General features: G+C 38.0%; 1 protein-coding gene across 3 annotated transcripts in view; it reads right to left on the reverse strand.

Moving 5' to 3' along the window:
* The window catches only part of RASGEF1B (RasGEF domain family member 1B), a 619996-nt gene that overhangs the window by 157745 nt on the left and 443870 nt on the right, over positions 1 to 18381 (reverse strand). The gene's annotated exons all lie outside the window — the stretch shown is intronic.

Raw genomic sequence — 18381 nt, forward strand, 5'->3', positions numbered from 1 at the left:
AAATCAAATTCCATGCCCTTGAAGAGCACTATAGACATTTTATTAAAGACTTTGGTTTTGTTTGGAGGAGCAGAGGTATTAATAGCAGGAAACGAGATTTCACTGCATGAAACACAGTAAAATTTATTAAAAATCCTCTTTGCCCATCCCTTTCATCAAAGCCTCATTAATCAGAGCTGCTGCTCATACTCCTTATCATCTTGTCCCCAAACCGGGAACAAGTAGCCCATCCTGGCTTTTTTTCTTATCTTCCTCTTATCCCTCTTGCTAAGTAGCTCCAACCTCTTGCTGTTTTCATAAATATTCCCCTAGCCCCCAATCAGGTATCTCTATATTTCCACATCTTATTTTTTTTAAATATATGTCCGTGCTTTTTCTTATGTTTATCAATTTAGCCTATACTCTCCGAACGCTGCCTCACTCCAGTCAGCAGAGTTCAACATTCCTCCTTATGAGCAGAGAAATGAGGAACAGAAAAGAGAGAAAGGGAAAGGTGGAGAGATTACAAAACAATTCCACAATTAAACAAATATATGATTTAATGTATTTTTATTTTATCCCTGTCACATATATTTTTTAAAAGTCAGTATTAAAATACTAATGTTCGAATAGAAGAATGGGTCAAGGAAATGAACATGTATTATACAGATGCAGACATATAAAAAACAGCCATGGGAAAAAATAAACCCCACTACTAAATAAATAATAGCAAATGAAAACAATGAGATTTAATCTATTGAACTAGCAAAGATTAAAAATTACAATATTCAGGCTGGGCACAGTGGCTCATGGCTGTAATCCCAGCACTTCGGGAGGCCAAGGCATATGGATCACTTAAGGTCAGGAGCTCAAGACCAGCCTGGCAAACATGGCGAAACCCCATCTCTACCAAAAATACAAAAATTAGCTGGATGTGATGGCCCTCCCTAGTAGCTGGGCGGCTGAGGCAGGAGAATCACTTGAACCTGGGAGATGGAGGTTGCAGTGAGCCGAGATTGGGCCACTGCACTCCAGCCTGGGCAACAGAGTGAGACTCCTCTGTCTCAAAAAACAAAAAATATATATATATATATAATATTCGGTGCTGATGGAGGTATAGTGAGATTGGCATTCTTATATATTGCTAGTAAAAACATAGACTGAATATACTTTTAAAAACTAATTAGGTAATACATATTGCAAAATTTTGTTTCTAACCTTTGTTATTCATTTCTAGGAATAATTATAAGGAAGTAATCAGAGAAACATACATAGATCTATGCATAAGTATATTCATCATTTATTTTAACATTATTTATAATGACAAAAATTAGAAGCTACCAAAATGTCCAGAATTAGTTGTTGGTAAAAATAACTTAAGCTATAGTAATACACTCAAATATTAGTTATTAAAATTGAGATCTTTGAAATCTATTTAGTGACATTGTAAAATGCTCATGAAAATATGAAGCTAAAATGAATTAGGTAGAAAACTACATATGCCGAATTATCTAAGTTATATAACACAAATGTATGCACACATGGAAAGAAAATACAACAAAATATTAACTATGGTTATCTTTGGATTGTGGAAATTTTCATTTCCTTTTTGACCTTCCCTGAATTTTCCAAATTACCCATAATGAGGAAAAATAAAGTATTACTTCCATAATCAGAAAAAGAGTTTTGTTTTTTAAAAAAAAACAAGAAAAGACATCCAAATTCTATTGTAAATAATCAAATAACATTTCTATTTGTCACTAATTAACATTCCAAACTCATGGATGAAACTTAAATATTAAATTTCTCGTCTCTGGAAGAGACTTTCTTGAAGATAAAATATACCACTCTGGTCCTGGGTAATTCGATAAAGTTGGTGGAGATTAGGGAAAGAAGTGGGAAGAGAAAATTACAGAACATAATGAGAGTTGTATGGTTTCATGAAAAGCCTTAGTTACTTATTCTAAATGATAAAGTATTTAATTATTAGAAGCCATTAAAGATGAATTACTATTATATTTATATTTTCCTATTTGTCTGAGATATTTAATAGGTTTTCTAAAAACAACTTTAAAATAGATTATCTCCACAATTTTATCAACAAATGTTAACATCTTTCTTTGGTATTCTTGGGTTGTTTTTATCTTTTTTTTTTTTGCATGACAATAGACAACAAATTATTGTTGAGCACCTGATACTAAGAATAGGATTTGATCTTGACCAGATATGATTGCTCAGCACACAAGCCTTCTGGACATGTCAATTACAAATTGCACGCAGAATCATAGAGCTGAAAGTTAATGTTAGAGAAGGAACTTGGTTGATTTTTGAATATCATAGCTTAATCTAATCATCCACTGTTTTATTCAAGCTTCCCATCTTCCCCTGGAAGAGCTAGGTAGGAAGATTAAAATAGTTAAGAATAAATCCAGGCCGGGCGCTGTGGCTCATGCCTGTAATCCCAGCACTTTGGGAGGCCGAGGCGGGCGGATCATGAGGTGAGGAGATCAAGACCACCCTGGCTAACACGATGAAACCCCGTCTCTACTAAAAATACAAAAAATTAGCCGGGCGTGGTGGCAGGCACCTATAGTCCCAGCTAGTCGGGAGCCTGAGGCAGGAGAATGGCGTGAACCCAGGAGGTGGAGCTTGCAGTGAGCGGAGATCACACCACTGCACTCCAGCCTGGGCAACAGAGCAAGACTCCATCTCAAAAAAAAAAAAAAAAAAAAAAGAATAAATCCATCTTCACCATTAGAAAGCCATCTCAGAGTTTGCCCATTCATAGAAAGTCCTGAGGACAGTATCTTAATTTATCAAATATATGGAGTTCTTCTGTCCTTAAAAACATCCCATATGGATGGGTTTGAAAAAAGAAAAAACACCTTCTCAGAGAATTCTTGGAGTACAATCTACCAGTACTAGTATTCCTGGGGTACTATATTTTTGGGTATTTCCAGAACTGAACACCCCCGCAACAGCCAATAATGCCTCTGGGGAAAACCCGAATAGCCAAACATGAGTTAAGAGTTCCTCTTGGGAAGTAACTTCTACCATTATAGAGCCCCCATCCTACTGTTATGCTGGACTCCATTCTAAAGCAGTTATGTCCACTTTGGTCACTCAGGGTGATTTGGAGCCAACCACCACATAAAGCAACTCAGCTCAAGGGTGACTACACTTGTTGAAGTTTACTCTAAAAAAAAAAAATTGTATTATAAAATATAATGCATTTACCAAAAAGGGCATAAAATCTGTATGCACAGTTTAATAAGTCGTTACAAAGGAACACCCATATGGCTATCAACCAAATTAAGAAGAACATTGTCAACACCCCTAGAAACACCCTGTGAAGCCCTTCCTTGTCACAACCCACTCCCTGAGTTCATTTGAAACACTACCTATCCAGCCCCAGCAAAGATTCTTGTCTGGGATTTTATCAGCACTGAAGAAGTGTTAGAAAGACTTTCCCAAAATAGTCCTTACTGTACAGCACATGGCACTTTTTTGGCATTTAATAAGAAAGCTGCTAGTATTTTCAAAAATTTCTCATTGATCATAGGAAATAACTGTTTTCCAGGACATAATAGGCATAGATGTTCCAGAGTACAGCTTGCTTTAGCAATTTTAAATACTTCAACTTGCTTTTTAATGATTATCTCTAAAAGGACATTTTAAGCAATTTATATTTCCCCTTCTGAATTCTATCACTTAGCTATTAGATGCTTAGTATTTTTCCTATCAACCTGCATGTATACGCATATGCATGTATGTGTATAAAAACAGATGTTAATTGCTTGTCTGCCATATTTGTAACTAATATTTTCCCCAGCTTGCTGTTTAAGAAGGCATAGAAGTTCTTAATTTCATTTAAATAGAACATATTGACCTTTTCCTTTGTGATTTTTTCCAATGACTTTGAAATAATTTGAATGGACATTTCCAAACATACACAAAAGTAGCAGGAATATTATAATAAACCCACATGTCTTACTACTCGGCACAATAACTATCAACACTCTGCAATTCTTCTTTCATCAACTCTCTCCCCTTTCCCCAGGATTCTTTCGCTGAAGCATTTTAAAGTAAATCTCAGATATAATGTTATGTCATATATAAATACTTCAGAATATGTCTCTAGTGGATAAGAGCTTCTAAAATACAATAAACACACTCATCAACATTAACAGTAATTCCTTCATGTCTGATATCCAATCAGGCTCAGTTTTTTCTGATTTTTTTTTTTTTCGAGACAGAGTCTCGCTCTGTCGCCCAGGCTGGAGTGCAGTGGCACGATCTCAGCTCACTGCAAGCTCCACCTCCTGGGTTCACACCATTCTTCTGCCTCAGCCTCCCAAGTAGCTGGGACTACAGGCGCCCGCCTCCACGCCTGGCTAATTTTTTGTATTTTGTTTAGTAGAGATGGGGTTTCATCGTGTTAGCCAGGATGGTCTTGATCTCCTGACCTTGTGATCCGCCCACCTCAGCCTCCCAAAGTGCTGGGATTACAGGCATGAGCCATCACGCCCAGCCTCCTGATTTTTAAAAAATGTCATTTCAGAATTGGATTTCTGAATCCATATTAAAACAGGATCCATGTGCTATATTTGGTTGGTATGTTATTTTAAGTTCTCCCTCTTTTTTCTATTCCAGGCCATTTCGTTGTTGAGGAAACTGGGTCATTTATCCTAAAGAATATCCGCTTTCTGGGTTTGGATGCTATATCCTTGTGATGTCATTTACTATATTCCTTTGTCACTAAATTTTCAGTCAAGTCGTAGTCAGATTTACAGATTTGATAAGCTTCAGGTTTAATATCTTTAGGCAGAATACTTCATAGGTGGTGCCATAAACTTCCTATTGCATCATGTCATGAGACACATAATTTCTGAGTGTTCCACATTTAGCAATGTTAAAATTAATTAGTGATTTCAGGTATTGTCAGCCTGATGTACCCTTTACAAAATTCCCAAAGAGCTAATGGTTTTAATAGGCATTAATTGTTGCCTAGATCCTTTAGCACCCTAGGGCTCCAACATTTTTAAGCTAAGAAAGTCTTACTCTATTAAAATACTAGATCATTAAACAATCACCAGTATTTTTTCCAAAATGTTATTTATTTATTTATTTATTTATTAACATTCAATTCTTTGAATTCATTTTGGTGTACAAGGTTAAATGAAGATTTAAATTGATTTCTTCCAGAAAGGATGTGTCCCAAGAAAGTCTGAAGACAAGTAGTGAAAATGGCCTTTATCACATCACCCATCTAGTGATGGAATTCTGACAAATTCGTGTTTTTCTAGGGGGAATCCTAAACTGTTTTCTAAACATTTAATAATTTTCCCAACGCTCTCGGCATCCTGGCATTAGAACATTGATTACAGAGTGGTTTATTTACAGAGACCCTACAGTTAGACTCAGTCTGAGTGAATAGCTGAGAAAATTGGGTGTCTGTTGTGTCCTCTAACAGTGAGGAGGACTTCTATACCAGAATGGAAAACTACACTTTTGTGATTACTCAGGGTTTTGTTGAATCACTAAGTTTTTGAATCTTGAAACTGTCAGCTTTTTATTTCTGCAAACCAACATTTTGCCATTGAGGGAAATAACCTTGAAAAATCTGTACACATGACATACAACTCAGACTTAAGCAGAAGTAGTTACATTTCCTTTTCCCCTTCTTTAAGAAAAGGAACACATTCACCTGTTTCCAAATGTTGGCACTTTTTGCCTGCTCCTTAAGTTGGTAGAAATGAAACTTATTGAGAAAGTAATTATTTGGGCCATTTCTTTTCTACCTTAGGAAAAAACAGTATCAGATGTTTGGTTTCAGTCAGGGGAAAAAAAAAAAAAAAAAAGAAAAGAAAAGAAAAGCTGTAAGGCTTATTATGAATGGTTTCCCTGACTCCAAAAACTTCCATTCAAATTAACGCTAGGTTAGTCTTCAAAAATTTTAATCACATTGTGTTTTTTCTCAAGAACTATCTATAGTTCCCTACTGCTTACCAAATCAAATTCAAATTCATGTTCTCTCACTATAGATCCCTCACCACTTAGCCAGGCTTTCTTCTCCCACTCATTTTTCAGAATTAACTCTCCAATCTTGTCACCCTAGTCCATTCTCTGATCCTGTGTGCTTTTACACTTGCCAATCCCTAACCTAAATGCCTTTCTTCCAATTCAGATTTTAGCCTTTTTAAAAATCTAGACCAAGTTTAATCTCATCAAGAAGCATTTTCCTGATGGTGGCCCTTACAGATCTTTCTGTCCTTTAAATTATGCCTTTCAGAAACAGAATGTTATCATTTAGCATATATTTTTTTCTTTTACTGTTTACAGTGTATTGGTTGTCTAACTAGATTGTATAAGCAAAAGTGATATGACATAGGACTTTACTTTTAGACATTATTAAATTGAAATTCCTATGAAATTTTAAAGGGGGTAATTTTGATGGTGTGCTTATCAAATCCACAAATGACATGATTCTAACAGGGTGGCAGATTTCAAAAATGACAGTTTTCATGTCTTCCTACATGTAGGACCTTGGAAAGTGATTTTGAATGTTCTTCCATCAAGAGATAGAGTTTATTTTTCCAACCTTCAATTTCGCTGGCCTTGGGATTTATTTTGGCCAATACAGTGTGGGGCAGGTGATGATATGCCTGTCCTGAGCTGAGGACTCAGGGGGCCTTCTTATTTCATTTGCTGTCACGGGATTCCCTCCCTTTCTGAGGCTAGCCTGTTGAATGAAAGGTCACGTAGAGCTGAGACTAACCATCCCAGCTGAGGTTCTTCTAGACCAACCAGCTCCCACCTGACCACAGATGCATGAGTGAGCCCAGTCAAGTCTAAAAGGACACTGAGCTGAGCCCAAACTAACTGCTGACACATGGAATTAGAAGCAAAGTTGCTATTTTAAGATTCACTAAGTCTGGGGTGGTTTAATATATGGCAGAAGTTAATGGATACAAAGGGAATATAAAAAAATGTCAGATGGCAGAATCTCAATCCTAAAAGATTTCAGCATTCTAGAATAATAAACCACACAATTAAGACAAAAATAACTGTGATAAGTGCAAAGCTCTAAATTCAAGTTAAAAAAAAAATCAACTTGTGAATACAGGAAAGCAGAGATAGAGCTTGTCAACATATATGCAAAACATTTAGTCACTTTGATTGACCACAAGCATCTAACTCAACCTTGTGTTGCCATTCTTCCAACAAAACTAATTCTACATAAAAAGTAATTTTATACTGTGTGAATTGTGTAAAAGGCTAAAATAGAGTCAGTCCAGAGGGCAGTTACCATGATGCTGAAGGGCCCAGAAACCATCTCATATAAGGAAAATTGGAAGGCGATGAACTGTAAATCCAGTAGAAAGACTGAAAGGGTCGAGCGGGTTAGGTAGCTACCTTCAACTAATTTAAGAGTTGCCATGTGGAAAAGGGATTGGACATGTTTAGTGTCGACCCACTAAAAATTAGGGCCCATGAATAGAAGCTATAAGAAGGTAAATTTAAGGTCAACATAGGAAGGAAGTTGAGCTAGAGAAGCTGCATTTGTATACTGTTTATGAATGTAGACCACAGTGTCAAAACCACGTCCTCTACTTACCAGCTATGTGTTGTTAGGTAAGCTGCCCAACCTTGCTAAGCATCAGTTTTCTCATCATTAATTCCACTAAAATGGAATTAATAACTATACCATTTTATAAGGTTGTGATGAAGATCAAATAGGATTTTTGAAGATACACTTAACTTGGGGTCTGGCACATAGTAAGCACTCAATACATTTATTATTATTCATAATAAGATCTGTATAAATGTGAAATGAGCTGCCTCACAAGGCAGAAAGTTCCCTATCACTGGAGATATTTACAGGAGGATTGGCAGATGTTTGTAGAACAGATTTAAGCAACAGATGGGAAGTTAGAGTAGGTGACATTTAAATGACCTTCCAGCACTGAATAAGTCTGTCTGTATCCCTTAAGACTGGAATAACTTCTTTAGTATGTTTCAAAATACCTAGCACTATCGATCAAATGATATGCATCTAATACATTTGATAAAACTTTGTTGGTTATATCATTATAAATGTGGTTTCCCCATAGTAAGAGTTGTTCCATGCCGAAATGAAAGTATGTGAGGATTTTGTTTTGTATCTCATATCCTCTAGAAGTATATCATTAAAATTTGTTTTTGTAATGATCAGTTTTGACTAAAACCCAAAAGTACAATTTTAATGCAATAAGCTCTTCTTTGTGTGGTGTTTAAATTCATAGGTGCAAAGCTCTTATCTTTTCACACTTGGCATTCCCCTACCAGAATGCCTAACTTTAAACAGGTCAGATATTTTCAAGGTACAGGAAGCCTAGGTTTCTTCTGTGATTGGTCTCATATCAAAAGTCAAGCTGGAGTCAGTAACCATTTTTCCTTCTCTTTATACATACAGCATCTGGAATTGCTAATCACATTTATCACTCTTGCCTACTAAAGGCACAGCAGGCAGTTCTAACTCCCATTGCAATTCTCTTTAATAAAATAGATTGGGTAGAATCGCCTAAATTGTTTAATATGCCTATCTTCCTCAATTATCTCATTGTTATCAGTTAATAGAGAGGAATTCACACTGGCCGAGGCTTGAGTCTTTGTGGTCTTAACTGATAAAAATCTTTCCTTTCCTTAAGACGAGTTTTAGCATAGTAATAGCCATTAATCATCTGTAAGGAAAAGAAGTGTTTTATTTTCCTCATTAATGAAGTTAAGAGTCTGGTGCTCTGGTTGGAGAATGAAAAAATATGCAAGTGAGAAGAAGAGTTCTGAATTCTAGGTTTGAATGAGCTCTGCATTCTCAGTATGTGGTGACATGAATAGAAAAGGTATTCACAGGCACAAGCAGGATTTCTGGACCATGCCATGCCTAGTATGTGCCACACATTCAAGACAAAGATTAGAGACACACTCATTACTCAGAGGAGACAATTACATGCTATTTCAACTGAGTGAGAGCAATGCTGTAATAAAAGAAAGTGCAAGGTACAGTTAACCCAGAACAGAGTTTCTAGCAGTGGAGGAAAAGAAGGGAGGTGAATTGTAAGATAGATTTTTTTGAAAGAGAAAGGAACTAGACAAGAACAAGCAGAAGGAGCAGGGTGAACAATGGCACCAAGTTGTGAAGTTGAGACTGGGGTACAGCATTGGAGGCAATGGGCAGTGGGCACTGAGGCCAGAGGGGTAGATACATCCCACATGGCTCCCTCTGCCATCCAGAGATGCGGACCAACTCAGAAGCCAATAGATGCCATTCCACATCTTAGTGGAGAAAGTAAGTTGATCATATTTACAACTTGTATGCAGTGTCCAGATGAGAGATGATGAGGGCCATAAATAGAGATTTCATAATGAGGAAGGAGACAGCGAGATGTTAAGGCCTGAATTGCTGGGTAGAAGATAGGACCATTCAGTGAGGGAGAAACAGAACATTTGTAGAGCACGAGAAGCAGAAGGGAAAGAGAAGCTAACTAGTTTAGTTCTGAACAGGTTGAGTAAATGAACCAACAGAATAAAGACAACTGCTCAAAGGGAGAGAGTTGATTTACATACATACACAAAAAACACAACCAGCACTTTGGGAGGCCAAGGCAGGCGGATCACCTGAGGTCAGGAGCTTGAGACCAGCCTGAACAACATGGAGAAACCCCGTCTCTACTAAAAATACAAAATTGGCCAGGTGTGGTGGCGCATGCCTATAATCACAGCTACTCGGGAGGCTGAGGCAGGAGAATTGGTTGAACCCGGGAGGCAGAGGTTGTGGTGTGCCAAGATTGTGCCATTGCACTCCAACCTGGGCAACAAAAGCAAAACTCCATCTGAAAAAAAAAACAAAAACAAACAAACAAACAAAAAAACACAAAGTGCACCAGGGATGGAACACTGGGTAACACAACATTGGAGGTATTGTTGTAAGAGAGACCAAGAAGGTCAGATGAGAATTAGAATGGTCTGCTCTCATAAAACCCAAGACAGGAACAACTTTCCAGAAGAGGGCAATTGAGTCAAATGCTGTGAAGATCAAGTCAGAGAAGAATTGGAATGTATTCTCTGGGTTTGGCAGTTAGGGGTTTCCTACCAATCCTGGCAAGATCCCCTTCACTGGTGCTGTGAATGAAGGAAACAACTAACTTCCTTTCACAAAGCATGAGAACATTTTCATTTTCTCCTTTCTCTCTCTCCCTGTTTTTTTTTTTTTTTTTTTTTTTTAGAGATGAGGTCTCACCATGTTGCCCAGACTGGAGTGCAGTGGCTGCTTTCAAACAATCCTCCCACCTCAGCCTCCTGAATAGCAGGGATTACAGGCACACGTCATAGGGCTCGGCTTCTATTTTGTTTTAATCTCAACATAACATCTCTTATGGCTGATTCTTTTTGAAACTCCTTAGTGTAAAAATTGTAGTTTCTGACTTTTACAAATGAATAGAGCCTTTCAAGCGTTATCATTCTGTAAGCAACTGTCTTTTAAGGTAAAGTTAAATTTTCCAGTAAGGAATTCATTAGAGAGGTTTCAGAAGGCATGTAATAAAAAGCAACCTGAACCCAGGTAATCAGAAAACATGGATCTCGGATTCATCAGTGTGAGAATTGCTTTCCTTTCCTTTTTCTGCCACTCCCTCTCCTTAACAAGCAGCTACTATGTGAAAAGAATTGTGCTTGGTGCTTTGGGGACATTAATAGAGCATGATCCTGCCCCACTTCAGCCCCTAGTCAAGGAGATTACAAGCCAGTGCAAAAGACAGATGTGCAATCAAACAACCTTAAAATAAGGTGGGCTGAAATAAATGTTCACAATGGTGCAAGCAAAGTCCTATGAAAGTAATCCCCCATCTTTTATGAAATACAGGAAGTGACCTTTAAAAACACAGACACAACTGGGGAGTTCATCGCTCCACTAATTACCTCCCTACTGTTCAGACCATAAACTTTTATGCGATCTGCTCTCTGTTCACCTCATTTGTACTCATTTATTTTAACAGGCATCCAAGCTGCCTATATGCAAAAACTTTACAGGCATTAGTGGTGAGTGGAGATTTCAGCTCCACCCTTGACTTGATTGTAATTCTTTCATTAAACTGAACTTTAATGATATTTAATAATATCACTTTGAGTCTTTTCATTGACAGTGTTAAAGTTCTGAAAATTAAATGCATAACCTCATGGATTAGGTGAACACTAAGCCTCCTTCTCCCAGAGGAGATAAACTGGGACACCTAAATATATGGAATAGCTTCTGAAGAATACTATTTTGATCTGCGTAACCTCATGGTGACATCTTTGCAGCTCATACTCCCTTTAAATTTCTTTGTAAAGCAACTGCTTTTAAAGGATCAGCCTAAGGCTGCATGCTCACACATTATTTCCCATTTGTGCACAGTTGCTATTTATAACTGGGGCCCTTTAGAAAATGAAAATCTAAGGTTGGCTAACTGTAGCCAGAGTGACCCATAATATAAGCCAGGTCATACTTTTTTTGGCATCCTTCTGTGTCCTCTCAGGAAACTTTGATTATATTTCAACTAGGAATAGGAAAGAGATTGTCCAAATAAAAAAGCACTTCTCTAGCAGGTGGTTGAGACATAGGTTCTTGAGTCAGCATGCCTGGGTCTGAATGCCAACGTACCATTTATTAGCTTTGTGACTTTGAACAAGTTGTTTATCACCTAGGCTTCATCTGTAAGATGATTAAATGAGATAATGCTTATAAAGAACTTACGTTAGTGTTTGGCACAGAGTCCTCAAACAATAGTAATTGTTGTAATAATTATTATTTCTGTTATCATTTATACAAAATTGCCCTGGATTACAGTTTATAGCACACTGCCTCACACATGGTAGGTATTCAATGTCTGTTTATTTCTTAGTGGATGCTTGGCTAGCTTTCAGCTGAGAATGCAATATTTCCAGGGAGTGCTTCCTTTGGCTTTCTCAAGAGTACTGGGAAGATAACAAAAGGAACTCAAGGGCAAGGAGATTGGGAAGGTAGCAAAACTGCCTTAATTCTGTATTAATCCTGCTGATAATTCAGTGGTGCGGCTTCACAGAGCTCAGTGATTTTTTTTTCCTATCTATGTGAAAAGAGGGTATATGCATCCTATGGCAGCCTTAGGTCATGTGTTTTGACTACTCTCAGGTGGTACAAATTAAAGTTTCTTTTTCCCTCAGTAATACACCAGGCCATCTACTTAGCATTTTTCCATCAGAAGTTCCACTTGATATTTTTCACCTGGGTTCTGGAAGAGACATTAGGGTGGTGTTAATGGAAAAGTATCAGCACATTGTGACAAGGAAAGAATAAACAATATCTCTGTAATACAAACATGACTCTGTGCCCTTTGATAGCAGCACATTCCACAGCAGCAAGGATCTGAGGATGGTGTGTGTTGTGTTCGTGTGCATATGCTGTTAACAAAACATTTATTTATATTTACACATCAGTATATGGTGATGTGTGTGTGCATTTAGTCCATACATGTTGTACCATATGTTTTAACCTTTAAAGATAAGCTGTAAAGCAGGATCAGAAGAACAAGAATGATACCTGTTTCTCACGTTTATTGTTTCTCAGTTTTATAGTGGGGAGGCATCTACATACTTCTAAAATTAATCAATTTATAAGCCTAATAAATATTCTACAGATATTAATTGTTCACATTTCATTTATTTTCTGTGGCTTTTGAGAGCTAACATTAAATACTTTTATCCTTAAAGGAGGACATAAAATGAATTGCCATTGGCTTAAGCTCATTTGTTAAATTTTATTACAACTCTTTTGAGTTTATCAAGTCTATTTATAGAAACATCTTGCCTGTTAGGAATGTTAGGGTGGATAAACTTCTCACCTTAATGCATCAGACTGTATTTTTTTACCCAGTTGAACTCCTACAGATGGAATTAATGTAGTAAACTTCAGCCTAGGTTATGCTTGGGTGGTAGTGAGAAGCCAGGACTCTAAATTTAAGAAATCTATAGTCCCCCCTCTGATTATTTAATATTTACAAGACAGTACAGATAATACTGATTTTAAAAATTATTTGTCCTTAGTCAAATATAGTAAGCCACTAACATAGAATACTACTTCAAAAACCATTACGAATGAGGATAAGAAGATGAAAATACCTAACTGAATAACAAACTAAAATTTTGCATTCATTTCACCATCAACAGACAGGCACTACCTGGCTACTATGTACATATCATGGTTTCAGACATTTAGGGGAAAGGCAGGATGAAAAAATCTGCCATGGACTCTAGTGTATGATAGTAACCATTGCCTTTTTAGAGGGTTAGTCTATTAAGCGAAAACAATAAGTATTACTTCATGTTAAATAAAAAAAGAATGGATCTAGAATGAGGTATGAGGTAATGATTCATTGTTCCCATAGAAAGCCTGTGTGATAGAGTTATAGCAAAAGCTGGAGTCCAAGATGGTTGCCCTAGGGAATCCAAACCTGCCTCAGATAATGAAATAGAATATTATGTGAAATACAGACATGAAACTATTTGTGAATATCCCCAAACTAATGACACCTCCTACCTACAGTAAGTATCCTTGGAAGAATTGTTTGATAGACAATGGACTTCACTACAGTGGACAAACAGCTAGTATCAATAGAAACATTATTTGATAGAAAATGGACTCTTGAGTTTGAGTAGTTTCAGTAGAATCTGTTTGCCTCAGTTCTAAGGAGAATTTCTTTGAAATTAGATACCTAGGTTTATTGCCTTCAGAACTGAAAGACAGGGCTCTCTGCTAAGCAGAGTCCTGCTCACCACCATGTTCTTCAAGCCAGAAGTTAGCTTATCTGCCTCTTCTTTCTCAACGAGGCTGGATTTAGGAAATGGGTGCTAACAAGTTAGCATCTCCATTCCTTTCACTGCTATTTATTGTATCAGGTTCTCTCAGTGACTTCCCACAGAACAGGCAGCCTACTCTCTGCTCTGTGTAATTGTGCAGTAAGATATTATTGCTGCCACAGTAATAACGACCAAAATAGTAGTGGCATAAACCAAACGGAAGTGTATTTCTGTCTTAGGCAATTATAGTCAGAGCACAAGCAGCCAAGTGTTCTATGGAATCAGAGACCTCAACTTTTCAATGTTGTTTCTCTGCCCTTCTCTCTTGGTCTCAGGTGGCTGGTCTAGCTTCTGTTACCACATCTGTATTCCAGCTAACATAAGAGGCAGGGCTTTTTTATAAAGGACATGACCTGTAAGTTACATACATCATGTCCACTCACATCCCATTGGCCATAATCTAGCCATATAGCCACATCTAGCTGCAAGGGAGGCTGATAAATGTGCTTTTCTTCTGGGTGGACATATGCCCAACTGAAGCTTCCATTATTTTAGAAGAAAAAAACGGACTATTTGACTGGAAACTTTTCTTCACCTCATCACAAAAAGCTACAGAAGAAAATTACTTGGCTTAACACATTTTGCCTCAGTGACCAGAAGCTAAATGTATAGCAAAAGAGTTCCAGCCAAATCAGGGGTACGCACAGAAAAACTAAGATCATGTTCTTATACAACTATAGTAGTTGTTATGACTTGCTTTGCTAAGAATCAATATCTTCCAATTATTCCACACACGACTTTCAGTATTTTTTGGAAGCAGCAGTAGTCTATACACTAGTTGTTGAGTTGACTTCTCCATCTTCTTGGGTCACTGACAGCCCTAAATAATGAATATGATGTCCCAAGGCACCTATGGAATTAGTGCTGTCCATCCATATCTAGCCATAATATAATAATATAATGTTCAGTAATTTTGAACAGCCTGTGACTTACATGACTACTCTTAAAATGGTCCCCATTAGCTAAGCTAAACATTCTTTTGCTAGGAAAAATTGTGTGGTGGTGAAAGAAGCTAAAGATTAATCTATGAAAAGGACACCTCTAATTTTTTCTTCCCGTGGAGGCTTCCCAACCTTGAAATAAAGCAGATCTGTGTTTTGTTGATTCAAAGTTCACCAGTTCCTTTCTTTTTAATCTGTTGTTTATCCAGTTACTTCCACCTGGCTCCTTCAGTTTCCCTTTCCCTCACTCACAAATACGGAACGCCTAGGGAGTCTTGTTTACTTTCTTAGACATCCTTTCATTTAATAACACTGCTATCCTTCAAAGCAGTTTATCTCTCCATTTCCTTCTGGTCAAATAAAATAATTTTATTTATTACTTTTTCTTTTTGATTGAGGACAAGTCAATCAGATTAAGGTGTCTCCTAAATTCTGTTGAGAAAGGCAAGTTGGCAGTCACGGTCATGGGCAGCCCCTTATTCAAAGCAGTTGTTTGCTTATGTATCTGGAGAAACCTGCACAGTTTGCTGAGGTCATGGCATTTTACTTGGTTGTTTTAACTTGGCATGATATGCACAATACCTCGCCAGTAGCACCAATGAGAATTTTGCGGAGAGCCTGGTAATTTTTTATGTTAACCTCTAATGTTACCTATTTCCCTCGGTCCCTGCTTTAGTTTTCATCATCATTGTCCAATTCCCTTTCAGTAGTCTACTTTGAATCTCCCATTAATTTATTAAAATCCTGCAATTCTTTTTGCATTTATTGTTGGCCTGTGCAACCACTAGGGAGTAACATGTTTACTGTAAAATATGTTAAAGTTTACTCTGTTTTAGTTCATCCTCCAAAGTATCTCCTATAAATTACAAAGAAAAGTCTTCTAGCTGTAACATTGTGGGATTTGATGGAATAAGTTCAGCTGGAGATTTCACAACACAATATTTAGCAGCTGCAAAGGAAAGGAAGACAAAGCTGCCAGGTTATCCCCAGGAAATCCCAAGACACATATTTTTAACATTTGCATTCTTATTTACATAAATTTGTATGTTTCATTCAACAGGCGCTGACTCCAATTATGTAAAATAAAACACTCGATTTCTCTTTATCTGACGGGTAGATAACCACGTATTCTAGGCTTGCTTGCCTGTTGCCCAGAGTGATTTCTCTGGCTTCTTCCTCTCTGCTCCAAGAGTTTTTCCCCATTATGCCTACCCTCTCATCACAACCATTAAGGAAAAGAGTTATCATTTAGTTTTAAGATTTGAGCTGGCTCCAAAATGTTGTTTTCTATCATGTGCTCACATTGAAATCCTCTGTTTTCCAATTGTGGGTTTTCACAAGACACTCCCTTCCCCCACAACAACAACAAAATGCTGATCCCTGATTCAGCTTGGAGAATCATTGTTTGGGTGGTGAAAATCCCATCTTGAGCCAGCTTTCAGCCTTACCCTCAAAATTTCTTGGTAGTGAGGAAGATAGTTTGGATTCTGGGCAGATTAACCATAGGTTTCAACTATCCACCGAAATGCTGCCTTCCATGGGCCCCTATAATTATAGATTGACTCTGTTTACATTTTTTAGCGTCATTTCTCCCCTCCAGGTAGATGAATATCAAAGCTGACTGCAAAATAAATTCATTAGAGTAATTTATGGCAAGTATATTAAGCCCAAAAGCCAGAGCTACGATAAAAGAGAGCAAGAGCGTCCTTTGGGAGCGATCTCACTCGACCCAGAACAGTCCTGGTGACACCGTACAGAAAGCCCATCTGCTACCTGCCCCAGTGGGGAAGGAGGGCCCGAGAATCACACAGAGAGACAATATCACAGAAGCACGGATGGTCATACTGTGCTAAATTCACTCCCCCTCTCTGAAAAGCATTTCAAAAAGCCACTCCCTAACATCTGTATACTGCTGCTTCTGTTCCTCATCATGCCTAGAAAACCAGGGAGTAAACTCCGGACCACATACTGAATTGAAATGAAATTTAGTCAAGCGACCCCTGAGGGGTTCATTGACTTTTGACCTTCGCCTTTGAAAAGGCTTCTCTCTGTCTCCACAGACAAACTGGTGATCTATTTAGAGGCTATATAAACAATGTCAAAATATGGGGGCTAGAGGGGACAGCCATGGGGGCAAGGCTGTGAATATTGGAACAGTTAGCAACACATTCTGTGACATCCAGGGTGTGTTTTGTTGTCAGCTGGTTGCTTTAATCTTTGGGCGAAAGGATATTCCTCTTACTTGGAACTGAAGTTAGCAGAGGGGAAGTGCAGACCTCACCAAACACAAAGTACAGAAACACAGTCCCAAGAAACTAGGGTTGCTCCCCTGCTACGCCTGCAAAATGTCAGCCTCGCTGACAGCACAGACAGGAGGCTTCTGCTTCACCCGGGATTTCACACTCCGCATACAGCTGCCTTGGCAGGACTTGTGGCCAAGTCAAAATTACCAGGAATTAGCTAGGAAAACAGATTCATTTCCTTTAAAAACTGCAAAAAACCCCCCTCTGGTTCTACCCACATATATCTATAAGAACACTATTTAAAGAATTTTTATTTGTTTGTTTTTGGCTTTTCCTGGCAGTGACTATGTTTCATACTAGATTCTGAATTGCGTGTGGTCCAGAGATGTACTGCAGTAGCAAAGGACAGAAAGGTGGTGAGAATCCCAGGGACACTGTGATCCTTCTGTTAAGGTATACCTGGAAGGTATGCTTGATCTACTCACCAGAGTTTGGTTTCTCTTTCTGAAATACAACACCTCCTTCTCCTATCTCTTGAGATAAGCAAATTGGGGATGTAGTTTCTCTAAGCTTACTAGTTAGCTTTTCATTTATTCATGTATTCAATTCATTTGCATAACTCCTTGAGTGCCTGAATACGTAGTGGACAAAATAGGTAAAAATTAAAAAAAAAAATTCCTTGCTCTTGTAGATTTATATTAAATTATTTAGGCAGGACGCGGTGGCTCACGCCTGTAATCCTAGCACTTTGGAAGGCTGAAGTGGGTGGATAGCCTGAGCTCAGGAGTTCGAGACAAGCCTGGGCAACATGGCGAAACCCCGTCTTTACTAAAAATACAAAAAATTAGCCAGGTGTGATGGCACATGCCTGTAGTCCCAGCTTCTCGGGAAGCTGAGGCATAAGAATTGCTTAAACCCAGGAGGCGGAGGTTGCAGTGAACTGAGATTGCACCACTGCACTCTAGCCTAGGCAACAGAGCAAGACTCTGTCTCCAAAAATATATAAAAATAAATAAATAAATTATTTTATCTTTGTGACAGCCCCATGAGGCAGGTACCATTATAATGAGTTTTTGTTTGATTGGATCTTTTTTTTTTTTTTTTTTTTTTTAACAGGGGACTTGCTAAAGTCACACAGCCCGTGAATGGCAGACCTGTGACTTGAAGCCAGGTGGGCTGGCTTCAGAGAGCCCCACACTCTTCCTTTAGGGTGCTATACTCCCCAGTGGGACTGATGGCTGTGACTGCAGGTCCAGAACAGGAGCAATTCAAGCATATACCTGTAGTTTCTAGAGGCAAAGTCTTTA

Source organism: Gorilla gorilla, chromosome 3 (genome assembly GCF_029281585.2).
Source record: "Gorilla gorilla gorilla isolate KB3781 chromosome 3, NHGRI_mGorGor1-v2.1_pri, whole genome shotgun sequence".
In the NCBI taxonomy this organism is placed as follows: domain Eukaryota; kingdom Metazoa; phylum Chordata; class Mammalia; order Primates; family Hominidae; genus Gorilla; species Gorilla gorilla.